Source organism: Triticum urartu, unplaced genomic scaffold (genome assembly GCF_003073215.2).
Source record: "Triticum urartu cultivar G1812 unplaced genomic scaffold, Tu2.1 TuUngrouped_contig_1941, whole genome shotgun sequence".
NCBI classification, from domain to species: Eukaryota; Viridiplantae; Streptophyta; class Magnoliopsida; order Poales; family Poaceae; genus Triticum; species Triticum urartu.
Genome location: NW_024112405.1, coordinates 4,180 through 20,000, shown reverse-complemented (window position 1 = coordinate 20,000; position 15,821 = coordinate 4,180). Strand labels below are relative to the sequence as shown.

Below are 15,821 nucleotides of genomic sequence, written 5' to 3'. Positions count from 1 at the left end.
GACAAAAGTTTATTAAAGAGAATAATGATATCTTATTCTTTCTCAGAAAACATAATAAAGTCTTAAGTCCAGTCAAATTGACTATCTTTATTTTCATGAAAAAATGGGATCTATCAAGCCTGTAGTAGGAATCTGGTTCACTGCTTTAGGTATTAGTACTATGGCTTTCAACCTAAATGGTTTCAATTTCAACCAATCTGTAGTTGATAGTCAAGGTCGCGTTATTAATACTTTAAAAACAACTCAAACAAAAACAGGGGATATTGCTGTGGTATAGTGGTCAAAACCTTCGGGAGATTATATAATGAATTTTTACCGACCAAAAGAAGTATTGTGCAAGAAAACGGAGTCCGAAGGGCACACGAGGTGGATACAAGGCATAGGGGTGCGCCCAGGGGGGTAGGGCGTGCCCCCTGCCTTGCCGATTCCTCATGCACTCTTCAGACTACTTTTAATTTTCCTAATTTTTAAATATTCCAAAACGGAGAAAATTTGCCATTAGAACAGTTTTGGAGTCGGTTTACTAACCGTACCACATACCTATTCCTTTTCGGAGTTTGAAACGTTCTGGAAAGTATCCCTTATGTACTACTCTGGTGTTATGGTATTAATAATATCTATCTCAACATTTATGGGAGTACCTGAAATATAATGTTTGATCCTTTGACCGTTTACCACCTTCGGGTTAGTGCTTTCGGCATTGTTGATCTTGATGGCACCGGAATGATCCACCTCCTCGATAATGTAAGGACCTTCCCATTTTGAGAGAAGCTTTCCTACAAAAAATCTTAAACGAGAGTTGTATAGTAAAACATGATCACCTACATTAAACTCATGCTTTTGTATTCTTTTGTCATGCCATCTTTTAACCTTTTCTTTAAACAACTTGGCATTTTCATAGGCTTGGGTTTTCCATTCATCAAGTGAGCTGATGTCAAATAACCTCTTCTCACCGGCATATTTGAAATCATAGTTGAGCTCTTTGATTGCCCAATAAGCTTTATGTTCTAGATCAAGAGGTAAGTGACATGCTTTTCCATAAACCATTTTATATGGAGACATACCCATAGGGTTTTTATAAGCAGTTCTATAAGCCCATAATGCATCATCAAGTTTCTTAGACCAATTATTTCTAGATCTATTAACAGTCTGTTGCAAAATCAATTTAATCTCTCTATTGCTCAATTCTACTTGACCACGACCGAGGGTGATATGGGGATGCAATTCTATGGTTGACATCATATTTTGCAAACATTTTACGGAAAGCACCATGAATAAAATGTGAACCACCATCAGTCATTAAATATCTAGGGACTCCAAACCTCAGAAAAATAACTTCTTTAAGCATCTTAATAGAAGTGTTATGATCAGCACTACTAGTTGGAATAGCTTCTACCCACTTAGTAATGTAATCAACAACAACTAAAATATGTGTATACCCATTAGAGGAAGGAAAAGGTCCCATATAATCAAAGCCCCAAAACGTCAAATGGTTCAATAACAAGTGAATAATTCGTAGGCATTTCCCGACGTTTACTAATATTGCCAATTCTCTGGCATTCATCACAAGACAAGAAAAACTTATGAGCATCCTTGAAGAGAGTAGGCCAGTAAAAACCAGATTGTAATACCGTGTGTGCAGTTCTATCTCTAGCATGGTGTTCTCCGTAGGTCTCGGAGTGACACTTGAGTAGGATCTGTTCCTATTCATGCTCAGGTACACAACATCTAATAACGCCATCTACTCCTTTATAAAGGCGTGGGTCATCCAAAAAGTAATGTCTTAAATCATAGAAAACCTTTTTCTTTTGCTGGTATGTGAAACTAGGTGGTATAAATTTAGCAACAATGTAATTAGCATAATCAACATACCATGGAGTATTACGAGAAGCATTTATGATAGCTAATTGCTCATCAGGAAAGCAATCATCAATATATAGTGGGTCATCAAGAACATTTTCTAACCTAGACAAGTTGTCTGCAACGGGGTTCTCAGCTCCCTTTCTATCAATAATGTGCAAGTCAAATTCTTGCAGCAAGAGAACCCATCTAATAATTCTAGGTTTAGCATCTTTCTTTTCCATAAGGTATTTAATAGCAGCATGATCACTGTGAACAGTTACTTTGGAATCAACAATATAAGATGTGAACTTATCACAGGCAAATACAACTGCTAAAAATTCTTTTTCAGTAGTAGCATAATTTCTCTGGGCACTGTCTAGAGTTTTACTAGCATAATGAATAACATTCAATTTCTTATCAACTCTCTGTCCTAGAGTAGCACCAACATCATAATCACTAGCATCACACATAATTTCAAATGGTAAATTCCAACCAGGTGGTTGAACAATAGGTGCAAAAATCAAGGCTTTCTTAAGTATTTCAAATGCTTCTACACAATCATCATCAAAAACAAAAGGAACATCTTTTTGCAAGAGATTAGTGAGAGGCCTAGAAATTTTAGAGAAGTCTTTAATAAACCTCCTATAGAAACCAGCATGACCAAGGAAACTTCTTATACCTTTGATATCTTTAGGACACAACATCTTTTCAATAGCGTCTACTTTAGCTTTATCAACTTCAATACCTCTTTCAGAAATTTTATGCCCTAAGACAATGCCTTCATTAACCATAAAGTGGCACTTCTCCCAATTCAAAACAAGATTAGTTTCTTCACATCTCTGCAAAACTCGATGAAGGTTGCTTAAGCAATCATCAAAAGAAGTTCCGTAAACGGAGAAATCATCCATGAAAACCTCAACAATCTTTTCACAAAAGTCAGAGAAAATAGTAGTCATACATCTTTGAAAGGTAGCGGGTGCATTGCATAAACCAGAAGGCATATGTCTATAAGAGAAAGTACCGAAATGGAAGGTCAAAGTTGTCTTTTCTTGATCCTCTTTTGACACAGGTATTTGAGAAAAACCAGAATAACCATCTAGAAAGCAAAAATGTGTATGTTTGGATAGTCTTTCTAGGATTTGATCAATAAAAGGTAGAGGGTAATGATCTTTCCTAGTAGCTTTGTTTAATTTGTGAAAATCAATTACCATTCTATAACCTATAACAACTCTTTGAGGGATCAATTCATTCTTATCATTAGGAACAACAGTAATACCTCCCTTCTTAGGGGCACAATGAACAAGACTTACCCATCTACTATCAGCAATAGGATAAATTATACCTGCCTCCAGAAGCTTTAATATTTCATTTCTTACCAATTCTTTCATCTTAGGATTTAACCATCGTTGATGATCAGCAACTGGTTTAGCATCAGGCTCCATATTAATTTTGTGCTGACATAGAGTGGGACTAATGCCCTTAATATAATCAAGAGTATATCCAATAGTGGCACGGTGCTTGTTTAGAGTTTTCAATAATTTCTTCTCTTCATGCTCTGAAAGGTTAGCACTAATAATAACATGATATATCTTCTTTTCATCAAGATAAGCATATTCCAAAGTATGATGTAATTGTTTAAGCTCAAACACGGGATCACCCTTGGGTGGAGGAGGATCTCCAAGGATTTCAACATGCAAATTGTGTTTCAAAATAGGCATTTGGTTAAAGAATATTCCATCTAATTCCTTTCTTTCATTCATAAACATATCATTTTCATGGTCTAGCAAATATTGTTCTAAAGGATCGGTAGGAGGCACGACAACAGAAGCAAGACCAATAGTTTCATCCTTACTAGGCAATTCTTTATCATGGGGTTGTCTACGAAATTTAGAGAAATTAAAATCATGAGACACATCCCCAAAACTTACAGTAACAATTTCTTTCTCACAGTCTATCTTAGCATTAACAGTGTTGAAGAAAGGTCTACCAAATATAATGGGACAAAAATTATCTTGTGGGGAATCAAGAGCAAGAAAATCAGTAGGGTATTTTATTTTCCCACACAAGACTTCAACATCTCTAAAAATCCTAATTGGTGATATAGTATCTCTATTGGCAAGCTTAATAGTAACATCAATATCTTCCATCTCAGCAGGTGCAATATCATTAATTTCTTGATATAAGGTAAAAGGAATTGCACTCACACTAGCACCCACATCACATAAGCCATGATAACAATGATCTCCTATTTTAAGAGAAACAACAGGCATGGCAACAATAGGTCTATGTTTATCTTTAGTATCGGGTCTAGCAATTCTAGCAGCTTTGTCACATAAATAAATAACATGCCCATCAATATTATCAACCAAGAGATCTTTAACCAGAGCAATACTAGGTTCAACTTTAATTTTTTCAGGGGGTGTAGGTGTTCCAGTATAACTCTTACAAACCATAGCTGAAGCTTTAGCATGATCCTTTATCCTAACAGGAAAATGTGGTTTCTCAATATAAGCAGTAGGAACAATAGGATCAACATTATAAGTAACAATTTATTCTTTAGCTCTAATAGGTTCTACTACTTTTACTTCAATGGGAGGATGATATTAAACCACTTATCCTTTGGGAGATCAACATGAGTAGCAAAAGATTCACAGAAAGAAGCTACTATCTCAGAGTCAAGTCCATATTTAGTGCTAAATTCACGGAAAACATCGGTATCCATGAAAGATTTAACACAATCAAACTTAAGGTTTATATCTAACTCATTACATTCGTCGAGTTCCCAATATTCAGAGTTGCGTTTAATTCTTTCCAATAAATCCCATTTGAATTCAATAGTCTTCTTCATAAAAGAACCAATGCAAGAAGTATCGAGCATGGATTGATCATTACAAGAAAGCTGAGCATAAAAATTCTAAATAATAATTTCTCTTGAGAGATCATGATTGGGGCATGAATATAACATTAATTTAAGCCTCCCCCAAGCTTGAGCGATACTTTCTCCTTCACGAGGCCAACAATTATAAATATAATTCCGATCACGCTGAACTAGATGCATAGGATAAAACTTCTGATGAAATTCCAATTTCAATCGATTGTAGTTCCAAGTCCCAATATCATCGCATAGCCTATACTATGTCAATGCCTTTACCTTCAAAGATAAAGGCAAGACCTTCTTCTTGACATCATCTTCGGGCAAACCTACAAGTTTAATTAATCCACAAACTTCATCCACATAGATCAGATGCATATCAGGACGTAATGTTCCATCTCCCGCATAAGGATGAGCTAGCAGTTTCTCTATCATACCCGAAGGAATTTCATAATAAATATTTTCAGTAGGTTTAGTAGGTTGAGGAGCAACTCTTTGCTCTACCAGTCAAGGTGAAGATACCCCAAACAAGCCCCTAAAAGGATTATTTTCCATAGTGACAAGTGACAATAAATTTCAACACATAATATAATTGTTTCCTTACCAAATTCCACTTACCAAAGGCGCTTCACTCCTCGGCAACGGCGCCAGAAAAAATTCTTGATGACCCACAAGTTGTAACAACCTGGTTTTCGGCCCTTTCCTTTTTCTTTTTGATTCATTGGTTTTTGCTCTGTTTTTATTTTTGGAGTGGTTCTGTGGTCTTGCCACCTGGGAAATCATCCTCATTCCCCCCTCCCAAGTGGCTCATCATTCTAAAAACCTTGCCAAGATCATGTCACTTCATTGCTTTACCAAACCCTAATTTCTTTTTCTCAGGAATATTCCTTTTTCTATAAAAGGAATAACCTCAAGTGCCCTAGGTTGTGAAGCAACCCATATTTCTGTCCATCCAAAAATTCCCAAATAATTCTCATAATTTCTTTGGGTCATATGTTGCTCAAATATGCCCAAACTTTCCTGTCCTAGCCCAATAATAATTCCCCAATAATTATTCTTCATTTCTGTCCAGAGGGGCACTTTGTGAAGGAAGTGCCATTTATCCAACCTTGTTTGCTCCCAAACATTTGCGACATTATCTTATGTCAAATAATTGCCCCATGCAAAAATTCAACTTTATTTGCCTAGCCAATATTCCTCTATGATTTTTCAAAGTTTCTATCAGACAGAAGGCTTTGTGAAGGAAGTACTAGCTAGGGTTATCCAAATGAGTTGAAATTTTGCAAACTCCTTAATGTTCTCATATTAGCACATCCCTCCAAATTTCAGCTCCATCCCGTGACCAATGTGAGCACAAGATCAAATCTTTGATTCTGTCAACATTTTCAGGTTGTGAAGCAAGTATTTTTATATTGCTTCATTCTGGCTGAACATTTGCCAGAGAATTCTCTTTACCATAAAACCTCTCTCCACAAAATTTGGGATCAATTCATCACGCAAATATTTCTCTAGAATTTTTGCAAGTTTCTGGACAGAGGGAATAGCTGTGAAGGAAGTACCATTTTGGTGAATCCATTTGGTGCAAAAATTTAACATCTTCTTATGACCAAATAACTTAGCCTTGCCAAATTTTAGCTCAAGTGGCATCTCCATGTGAGTGCACCTTCCTAATCAAGTTTCTGGACCCATAATGTGAGTTACAAAGCAACTATATTAGTGTGTGCTCCATTATGCCCCAAAACCTCCAGGATCATAGTCCTTCCTAAGCTAATCATCTCAGACAAATCCATTTGGTCTAAGCACTTTCCTGTTGATCAGCAGTGCACGACCAAGTTTACTGCAGTAAACTTCAGACGATGATTACCATTTAACCATACCATTTTTCATCGATCTACGACCGCAGTCGAAACCTTCCCCGAAAGAACTTACCACTAGAAAATAGGTTCCAGCCCATCTCCCCCGCTACATGCCAGTGCACGCGGTGACCGCGTTATCGGCATCACAGTGCCGCACTTTGTGCGTAGTGGCCGCGTCCAGGGCGTCGTTTCCGCTTCGTCCGCTCCCCTCTCATCGTCTTCGCGCACATGACCACATCCAATGGCTTCATCTCGTCATCGCCGTTCCCCTGGACCCCTCTCCCCCTCCGGCAACTTCCTTACCGAAGCAAGCCACCGCGCGCCCATGGCGAACAGTGGTGGTTTGGCTCGGAGCTCGCCGTCTTCTTCCTCCCTGCACTCCCTTGGCCACCTCTTCCCCGTGAGCTCTCCCTGCTGTTCCCTCTCGTCGCCTAACCCTGAGCTCATGCGCGTGCACACGCGTCCGCGGTGACGATAGCACGGCACACTCCTCCCCCGCCTATATAAGCCCACCCCGAGACCCCCCGTGCTCACCAGCCTCCTCTACTCTCTCCTAGCTTCCTCCCCGACCACCCAAGCGAGCTCGAGGAGCTCTCATTCCCTCCCCTCGTCGCCACGGCCGTCGCTCTGTCCCAGCTAAATTCGCTCAAAGCCATCCTCCTCCTTGTATTCTGCTACCTCTTGAGCACTGCGTTGGTTTTCCCTTGAAGAGGAAAGGGTAATGCAGTAGAGCAGCATAAGTATTTCCCTCAGTTTTTGAGAACCAAGGTATCAATCTAGTAGGTGAACACGCATGAGTCACCTCATACCTACACACACAAATAAGAACCTCGCAACCAACGCGATAAAGGGGTTGTCAATCCCTTCACGACCACTTGCAAGAGTGAGATCTGACAGAGATGATATTAATAAGATAAATATTTTTGGTATTTTTATGATATAGATTGAAAGTAAAAGATAGCAAAATAAAGTAGATTGGAAATTTGTATGATGGAAAATAGACCCGGGGCCATAGGTTTCACTAGTGGTTTCTCTCAAGATAGCATAAGTATTACGGTGGGTGAACAAATTACCATCGAGCAATTGATAGAAAAGCGAACAATTATGAGAATATCTAGGCATGATCATGTATATAGGCATCATGTCCGAGACAAGTAGACTGAAACGATTCTGCATCTACTACTATTACTCCACACATCGACCGCTATCCAGCATGCATCTAGAGTATTAAGTTCATAAGAACAGAGTAACGCCTTAAGCAAGATGACATGATGTAGAGGGATAAACTCATGCAATATGATGTAAACCCCATATTTTTATCCTCAATGGCAACAATACAATATGTGTCGTTTCCCTTTTTGTCACTGGGATTGAGCACCGCAAGATTGAACCCAAAGCTAAGCACTTCTCCCATTGCAAGAAAGATCAATCTAGTAGGCCAAACCAAACTGATAATTCGAAGAGACTTGCAAAGATAAACCAATCATACATAAAAGAATTCAGAGAAGATTCAAATATTGTTCATAGATAATCTGGATCATAAACCCACAATTCATCGGATCTCGACAAACACACCGCAAAAAGATTACATCGAATAGATCTCCAAGAGAATCGAGGAGAACTTTGTATTGAGCTCCAAAGAGAGAGAAGAAGCCATCTAGATACTAGCTATGGACCCAAAGGTCTGAAGTAAACTACTCACACATCATCGGAGAGGCCATGGAGTTGATGTAGAGGCCCTCCGTGATCAATTCCCCCTCCAGCGGAGCTCCGGAAAAGGCCCCAAGATGGGATCTCTTGGGTACAGAAGGTTGCGGCGGTGGAATTAGGTTTTCGTGGTGCTCCTAGATGTTTGCGGGGTATATGGATATATATAGGAGGAAGAAGTAGGTCGGTGGAGCAATGAGGGGCCCACAAGGGTGGTGGGCGCGGCCAGGGGGGTAGGCGCGCCCCCTGCCTCGTGGCCTCCTCGATTGTTTCTTGACGTCCACTCCAAGTCTCCTAGATCACATTTGTTCCAAAATAACACTCCCGAAGGTTTCATTCCGTTTGGTATTCCTTTTCGGCGAAACTCTAAAGTAGGCAAAAAACAGCAATTTGGGTTGGGCCTCCGATTAATAGGTTAGCCCTAAAAATAATATAAAAGTGTAAAAATAATCCCATTAACATCCAAAATAGATAATATAATAGCATGGAACAATAAAAAAATATAGATACGTTGGAGACATATCAGCATCCCCAAGCTTAATTCCTGCTCGTCCTCGAGTAGGTAAATGATAAAAACAGAATTTTTGATGTGGAATGCTTCCTAACATATTTCTCAATGTAATTTTTCTTTATTGTGGCATGAGTGTTCAGATCCGAAAGATCCAAGATAAAAGTTTAATATTGACATATAAATAATACTTGAAGCACACTAACTAAGCAATCATGTCTTCTCAAAATAATATGGACAAAGAAAGTTATCCCTACAAAATCATATAGTCTGGCTATGCTCTTTCTTCATCACACAAAATATTAAATCATGCACAACCCCGATGACAAGCCAAGCAATTGTTTCATACTTTTGATGTTCTCAAACTTTTTCAATCTTCACGCAATATATGAGCGTCAGCCATGGATATAGCACTATGGTGGAATAGAATGGTGGTTGTGGAGATGACAAAAAAGGAGAAGATAGTCTCACATCAACTAGGAGTATCAACGGGCTATGGAGATGCCCATTAATAGATATCAATGTGAGTGAATAGGGATTGCCATGCAACGGATGCACTAGAGCTATAAGTGTATGAAAGCTCAACAAAAGAAACTAAGTGGGTGTGCATCCAACTTGCTTGTTCACAAAGACCTAGGGCAATTTGAGGAAGCCCATCATTGGAATATATAAGCCAAGTTCTATAATGTAAAATTCCAACTAGTTTATGAAAGTGACAACATAAGAGACTCTCTATCATGAAGATCATGGTGCTACTTTGAAGCACAAGTGTGGAAAAAGGATAGTAACATTGTCCCTTCTCTCTTTTTCTGTCATTTTATTTCATTTTTTTATTTGGGCCTTCTTCTTTTTCTTTTCTTTTTGGCCTCTTTTTTTTCGTCCGGAGTCTCATCCGACTTGTGAGGGAATCATAGTCTCCATCATCCTTTCCTCACTGGGACAATGCTCTAATAATGATGATCATCACACTTCTTTTTACTTACAACTCAAGAATTGCGACTCAATACTTAGAACAAAATATGACTCTATGTGAATGCCTCCGGCGGTGTACCGGGATATGCAATGAATCAAGAGTGACATGTATAAAAAATTATGAACGGTGGCTTTGCCACAAATACGATGTCAACTACATGATCACGCAAAGCAATATGACAATGATGAAGCGTGTCATAGCAAACGGAGCGGTGGAAAGTTGCATGGCAATATATCTCGGAATGGCTATGGAAATGCCATAATAGGTAGGTATGGTGGCTGTTTTGAGGAAGGTATATGGTGGGTTTATGGTACCAGTGAAAGTTGCGCAGTACTAGAGAGGCAAGCAAAAGTAGAAGGGTGAGGGTGCGTCTAATTCATGGACTCAACATTAGTCATAAAGAACTCACATACTTATTGCAAAAATCTATTAGTTACCGAAACAAAGTACTACGCGCATGCTCCTAGGGGGATAGATTGGTAGGAAAAGACCATCGCTCATCCCCGACCGCCAGTCACAAGGAAGGCAATCAATAAATAAGGCCCTCCATGATCAATGCCCCCTCCGGCGGAGCTCCGGAAAAGGCCCAAGATCGGATCCCTTGGATACAGAAGGTTGCGGCGGTGGAATTAGGTTTTTGTCGTGATCTTGGATGTTTGTGGGGTATATGGATATATATAGGAGGAAGAATTAGGTCGATGGAGCAACGAGGGGCCCATGAGGGTGGAGGGCGCGCCCAGGGGGGTAGGCGCGCCCCCTGCCTCATGGAATCCTTGATTGTTTCTTGACGTCCACTCCAAGTCTCCTGGATCACGTTTGTTCCAAAAAACGCTCCGAAAGGTTTCATTCCGTTTGGACTCCGTTTGATATTCCTTTTTGGCGAAACTCTAAAATAGGCAAAAATAGCAATTTGGGTCGGGCCTCCGGTTAATAGGTTAGTCCCAAAAATAATACAAAAGTGTAAAAATAAGCCCATTAACATCCAAAATAGATAATATAATAGCATGGAACAATCAAAATTTATAGTTACGTTGGAGATGTATCTTATTCTTGCACCTCGAGAGCCCCTCTCTACCTCCCGCGACCCTTCCCTGCTGTTTCCCTCATCCTTCGGCGCACCAGGGAGTCGTGCCCGTCGCCGTGCGACGTGGCCGTTCGCTGCGGTCAAAGCTGCTCCCGCTCCTGTCGTCTTTAGCAACCGGGAGGCCGACCAGGCGATGAGGCTAGGTCCCTCGAGCTCGTTGGTGTGCCGAGCGCCGCGGGAGGCGGCCGAAATCGCCGACAAGCCCCGTCGGGATCCTCCTCTGCCGCGACCGAACGCCGGCGCAAGAGATTGAAGGCGCTGACCTGGCTAGGTGGGCACCACCGCCCGCGGACCCCACTCATCAACCACACAGCCCATTGACCCGCCCTCGCTTACGTGGATTAGTGTAAACGTATTCCCCAGAGTGCGTTTTCGCTAACCGAAAGCGTAAGCAGCTGCGATTGTGGGCTGGATTGCGCTTTCATTTCACCGAAAGCGTATTTCCTCGAGTGCATGTTCTGTTTTTCCGTCTAAGGGCCTGTTTGTGATTATTTTGTTACAGATAGGTCCCTGGTAGAAAAAACCCTTATAACTTTTTGCCCATAGCTCCAAATTAGGTGAATCCAAAGCCCACTTCTTTGTTTCATCGAGCTCGTTCTGATGGAATCATTTTCACCATGTTTTGACATTCTAAAAATGACCATTTTCCCTTGCCATTATTCAGCCCCTTCGAGAGAGAAAGATTTCTGGCGATTCTTTCCGCGAGCTTCTCGCGCTTCTTCCCGGTGAGTTCTTCCACCCCAGGCAAGCCACACCCTCCATTTGCATGATTGCAATGCAGTGACATGGTTATTTATTTGAACTTATTTACAATATTGCAGTAGCTATGTATGATCTTGTTGATGGCATTTCTCGAAGTATTGTTTGATCTTGCTATTGCCATAATATTATTTGGAATTCTAGGTTTAATATTTTGCATTTTGTGAGGATAACATGTTGCCTTTGGACTCTTAGTGGCTATTATGATTATTTTCATGTTGGTATCTGGTATTATATTTTTGGAGTATTACTTTGGATATCATGTTGCCTTTGGATTATTAGTGGCTAGTGTTATTTTCATCATGATGCTAGATAATATTGTGTTTTGGAGTATGATGTTGGAGATGATGCTTGCATGTGGATCATAGTTGGATAGTTAGTTCTTGATATGCGAGTAGTAGTTTTATCGTTCTTGGATTCATCATGATAGTAGTGTTATGCTGTCCTCAAAGTATTTTGGTAAGACGATATTAAGCTTTGGATTATTTGTTGGATATTGCTGTGACTTGGATTATAGGTTGATAGATGATATCGGAGTATCAATTAATACTGCTATATTTTGAGGATAAATTATGTCATTAAGTTGGTCAGGTGCCACTGAAACGTACTTTTTCCAGTGCAACCACATTTGCCTTTTATGGGAAGGCCCTAATGCGGTCTATTGTCGTGCCTCTCGCTAGTGCCTCCAACGAGGGAAGGTTATGCGCGAGCACTACCCTGATCAGGTAGGACGGCATAAGCCTTGTGTGCCCGTAGTTGGTATTGAGATCTCTTGTCCCCATTTGGAACCGTTTTTGTTTTGCCATGACGGTGGCCGTTGGTGCCTTTGGTAGGTACGAGGCGACGCAGGTCTGAACTCAAAAAGGGGTGTTGGTCGGAGTGGCTGGGAGAGTGTCATGGCAGTAGGTCAGTTTTGTCGGAACGCCATTGGTCCACCCGAATGGGAGTGCGAGGCCATGGGTTCCGTGGTGTGGGTAAAGTGCGCTACCTCTACAGAGTGTGTGTGTTTAATCTATCGATAGCCGCGTCCTCGGTCAATGGGCACAAGTTCGTACTAGGTCACACCATTCGATCAACACTCACATGATAGAATGACTTATAGGTGATTTATATGTTGATGTACTTTGAGCAGTAACAGTTTGGCAGGACGTTGATGATGATCTTGGGATGATCTTGAGGATGATCATTCAGTTTGTGGTGTGGTCACGAGGTGATCATGTGGATGTTCCGTTTGTGATCCGTGAGTGATCACCGTTTGGTTACGAGGTAAGCCGTTGGACCAAGTGTGGTTCCATTGGTGATCCGGGAGTGATCACCGTTTGGTTTTGATCACGAGGTGATCGAGATAGTATATTACTTGGTCGGTTAGCCAAGAGTGATATGGTTATGGAGATCTAAGATGTTGGTTTATCAGCATGGTAGTAGTTTCATACCATGCTTAGTAGATGCTTCATCATAGCAGTTTTTAATTTATTTAACCTGTTTATTGCTATGTTATTGTCTTGCCTTGATGTTTATGGTTGTTATGAGCTTGCAAGTACATTCAATGTTCCGACCTGGCATGTCATGCCAGATTGTAGGTGATGCCATGATTGCTTGATTGTTTGTCGAGGCGTCCATTCATGCGAGCTAGATCGTGTCCCAGCCAGAGTCCCTACCGAGTGGAGTTCACCACCTTTGTCGTTGTTCCGCTGCTATAAGTATTCCGCTGCTACGAGTTGTTCTGCTGCTAGCATAGAGCAAGTGCAGTATCGCAGGCGTAGTATCGCCATGTTGATGTGCTTCTTTGTAACATCAGACCCTTGTATTATTATTCTTGTAATAAGAGCTGATTTGTTCTATGTGAAGCAGTGCCGTATTCCAGAGACTTCTCCTCGATCTCTGGGCTAGAATACGGGGCGTTCCGGTTTCTCTGAGCTGGGGTGCCACAACGCTTGGTATCTGAGCAGGTCTGGCTGTAGGACGCCCTAGTCAGCGTGAGCGGTAGAAACCGGTAGTAATCGGTAGTATAGAGTTTATCTTGGTTGTTGCATTTGGTTGCTGCATTTGTTTGTTGCACAACATGCATATAGCCTTAGTATTTGTTTCTAACGGTTTATCTGGTGAGTGTAGCTGGCATCGGCTCGGATCCACTACAGCTCAGCCTTTGCATCTCTCTAGTTTTTCTTTCTTGCTCGTTCTTTGGTGTTTGCATCATTTCTGTCCCAGCAGAGTGATGCCAAGTGATCCCGACCATGTTTGCAAAATGGTGCTCTGGTATCGCGCTGAATTCCTTCCTTCAGCCCCATTTTTATTCGGTGGTAGACATGCTTCTATCCCGGATTCTCCCTTTTATCTTGTCGTGTTGACAACCCTTAATGGTCTCAGTCATCATAAAAAGGGCAGTGTCAGCAGCCTCAGTTTTTTTCCATGCTATCCTTATTTCTTGGAGGAGTATGGATATTTTCCGTCTGCTTGATAATAATGTGGCAACGACAATTGTGTCCTGCTACCTGGTTATCAAGTACGTCCTCGCCTCCGAGCTAGTCCAGGTTGCTACCTGGCTAAGCTAGCACTTGGTGTAGCGTTGTTCACACCAATTCTTCCACACATTTATTCGTCCTCGTGCACATCGTCACAACATGCTAGATCATAGAACCGGAGATCTCGCGAGATTTGTGTGCTTAAGTAGGCATGCATATTGTGTGACTAACAGTAATATGTGACACTGATTGTGTGTGAATTGATTGTTGTTGTGTGATTTTGTTTAGTTGAGTTTTCTTTTGTTTTTTTCTTTTGGACCCGGTGTTACATTATTTTCCCCCTATAAAGAGTTGCTCATCAACCGACACCGGACCCGAAGAATCAGCAAGGAGTACAAATATTTGGAAACTCAGCTAAACAAAATGGAATTCTCAGCCGACTGAGTGAAATGGGGAATATCTGATTTTGAGGCTGATAATCAATTTTGCATTAATGTGCACTCCTCACAACCGTACTGAGAACTCAAGTCTACATTAGTACAAAATCCTCACAACAGTAATGATCAAGTCAAGCAGCAAGACAGGTCAGGTACAAGCTCAACAGTATATTTTCATCCAAAGGTATGGATCATATATAAAATTTTGGCTCAGGAATGCATGATGCTTGAAATATATTATCATCTGAAATAACGTCAGAATGTGATACGCTCAAGGAAGACAGTCAAACAAATTTTCTCACGCAAATAATCAGCCACAGAATATTATGGGCGTGTATGTAGATTTCAGTCTGCATATTAGTATGAAGCTTTGGATGTAAGAAACTCAGTCTTCTTCCACACGTTATCAGAAGAAATTTATGATGCAAGGCTCCTCAATTTTCCTCAGCATGATATGTGAACAAATTCCGGTCCGAGAATACCCAGTCTTTCACAGCAAGATACCTTAGTAAAATCTTTTGACAGACGGAAAATGAATCTCTCTCAACAAGCAACCTGAGGAGAAACTTCTCAAGTACGGAAACCCGGCTTCTCCAGCACCATCCTCAGGTCAAGCTTCGTGTGTAAGCTATAGAGCCTTCTTCTGCACGATACCCAGACAAAAGATTTGAGCAGAAGTTAACAAGTCTTCCTCAGGAAGCTACTCGGATGGCTTCTTCCGTAATCCACTCAGTCCGCGTCAGTATCACACTAATGCACCATCCCCAGAGATTATATGACGAGTTGGCAATAATTGACAGTGCAGTTCAAGGATCAGATTTGCAATAAAGTTTTTTCCAGAGGTACGGCCAGGATCCAATAGATATACCTAAAGGAAAGTATGGATCCCATAGCCTCATGAATCATGCAAATGAATATAAACAGAGATAGATTTCATATAATACAAGGATCGACAAGATCTAGAGATGACATTACAAAATCAACAATCTTGACAATGGTCATCAAGGTCATTATTCCCGCAACTGCCAAGGAGATGTCCTAATACCTTGTCACCTTCTTGTATGGTTGGCGTAAACAACGAGCTCTATACAGCTGCAAACCCTGGGTATATGTCATATGTGTGCGGACCCAGGTCAGAAAACAGGCACAAGGAATAATGTAAAAATATTGCACTAATCACGTCCATGGTCATACGAAGAATCAAGGACAGGTGTGGCCAAATTATTTCAGTAAGGAATCCTAACAAAGAAAATCGTGACCGTTAAAGGGTGAGATTGACAGCAAAGGTATGATGATTTTTGCACGACCATCAGGGTCCGGA

The 15,821-nt window shown here is 40.9% G+C and overlaps 1 long non-coding RNA gene across 1 annotated transcript in view; it reads right to left on the bottom strand.

Moving 5' to 3' along the window:
* LOC125526809 overlaps positions 1–15,456 on the bottom strand; it is a 16,149-nt gene extending 693 nt beyond the window's left edge. Inside the window, exons 1-2 of the long non-coding RNA XR_007291887.1 lie at positions 15,445–15,456; positions 3,153–3,156 (exon numbers count right to left, since the gene is read on the bottom strand). This is a non-coding gene — a long non-coding RNA (uncharacterized LOC125526809). The remainder of the gene's footprint in view (positions 1–3,152; positions 3,157–15,444) is intronic.
* Positions 15,457–15,821: the final 365 nt, after the last annotated feature.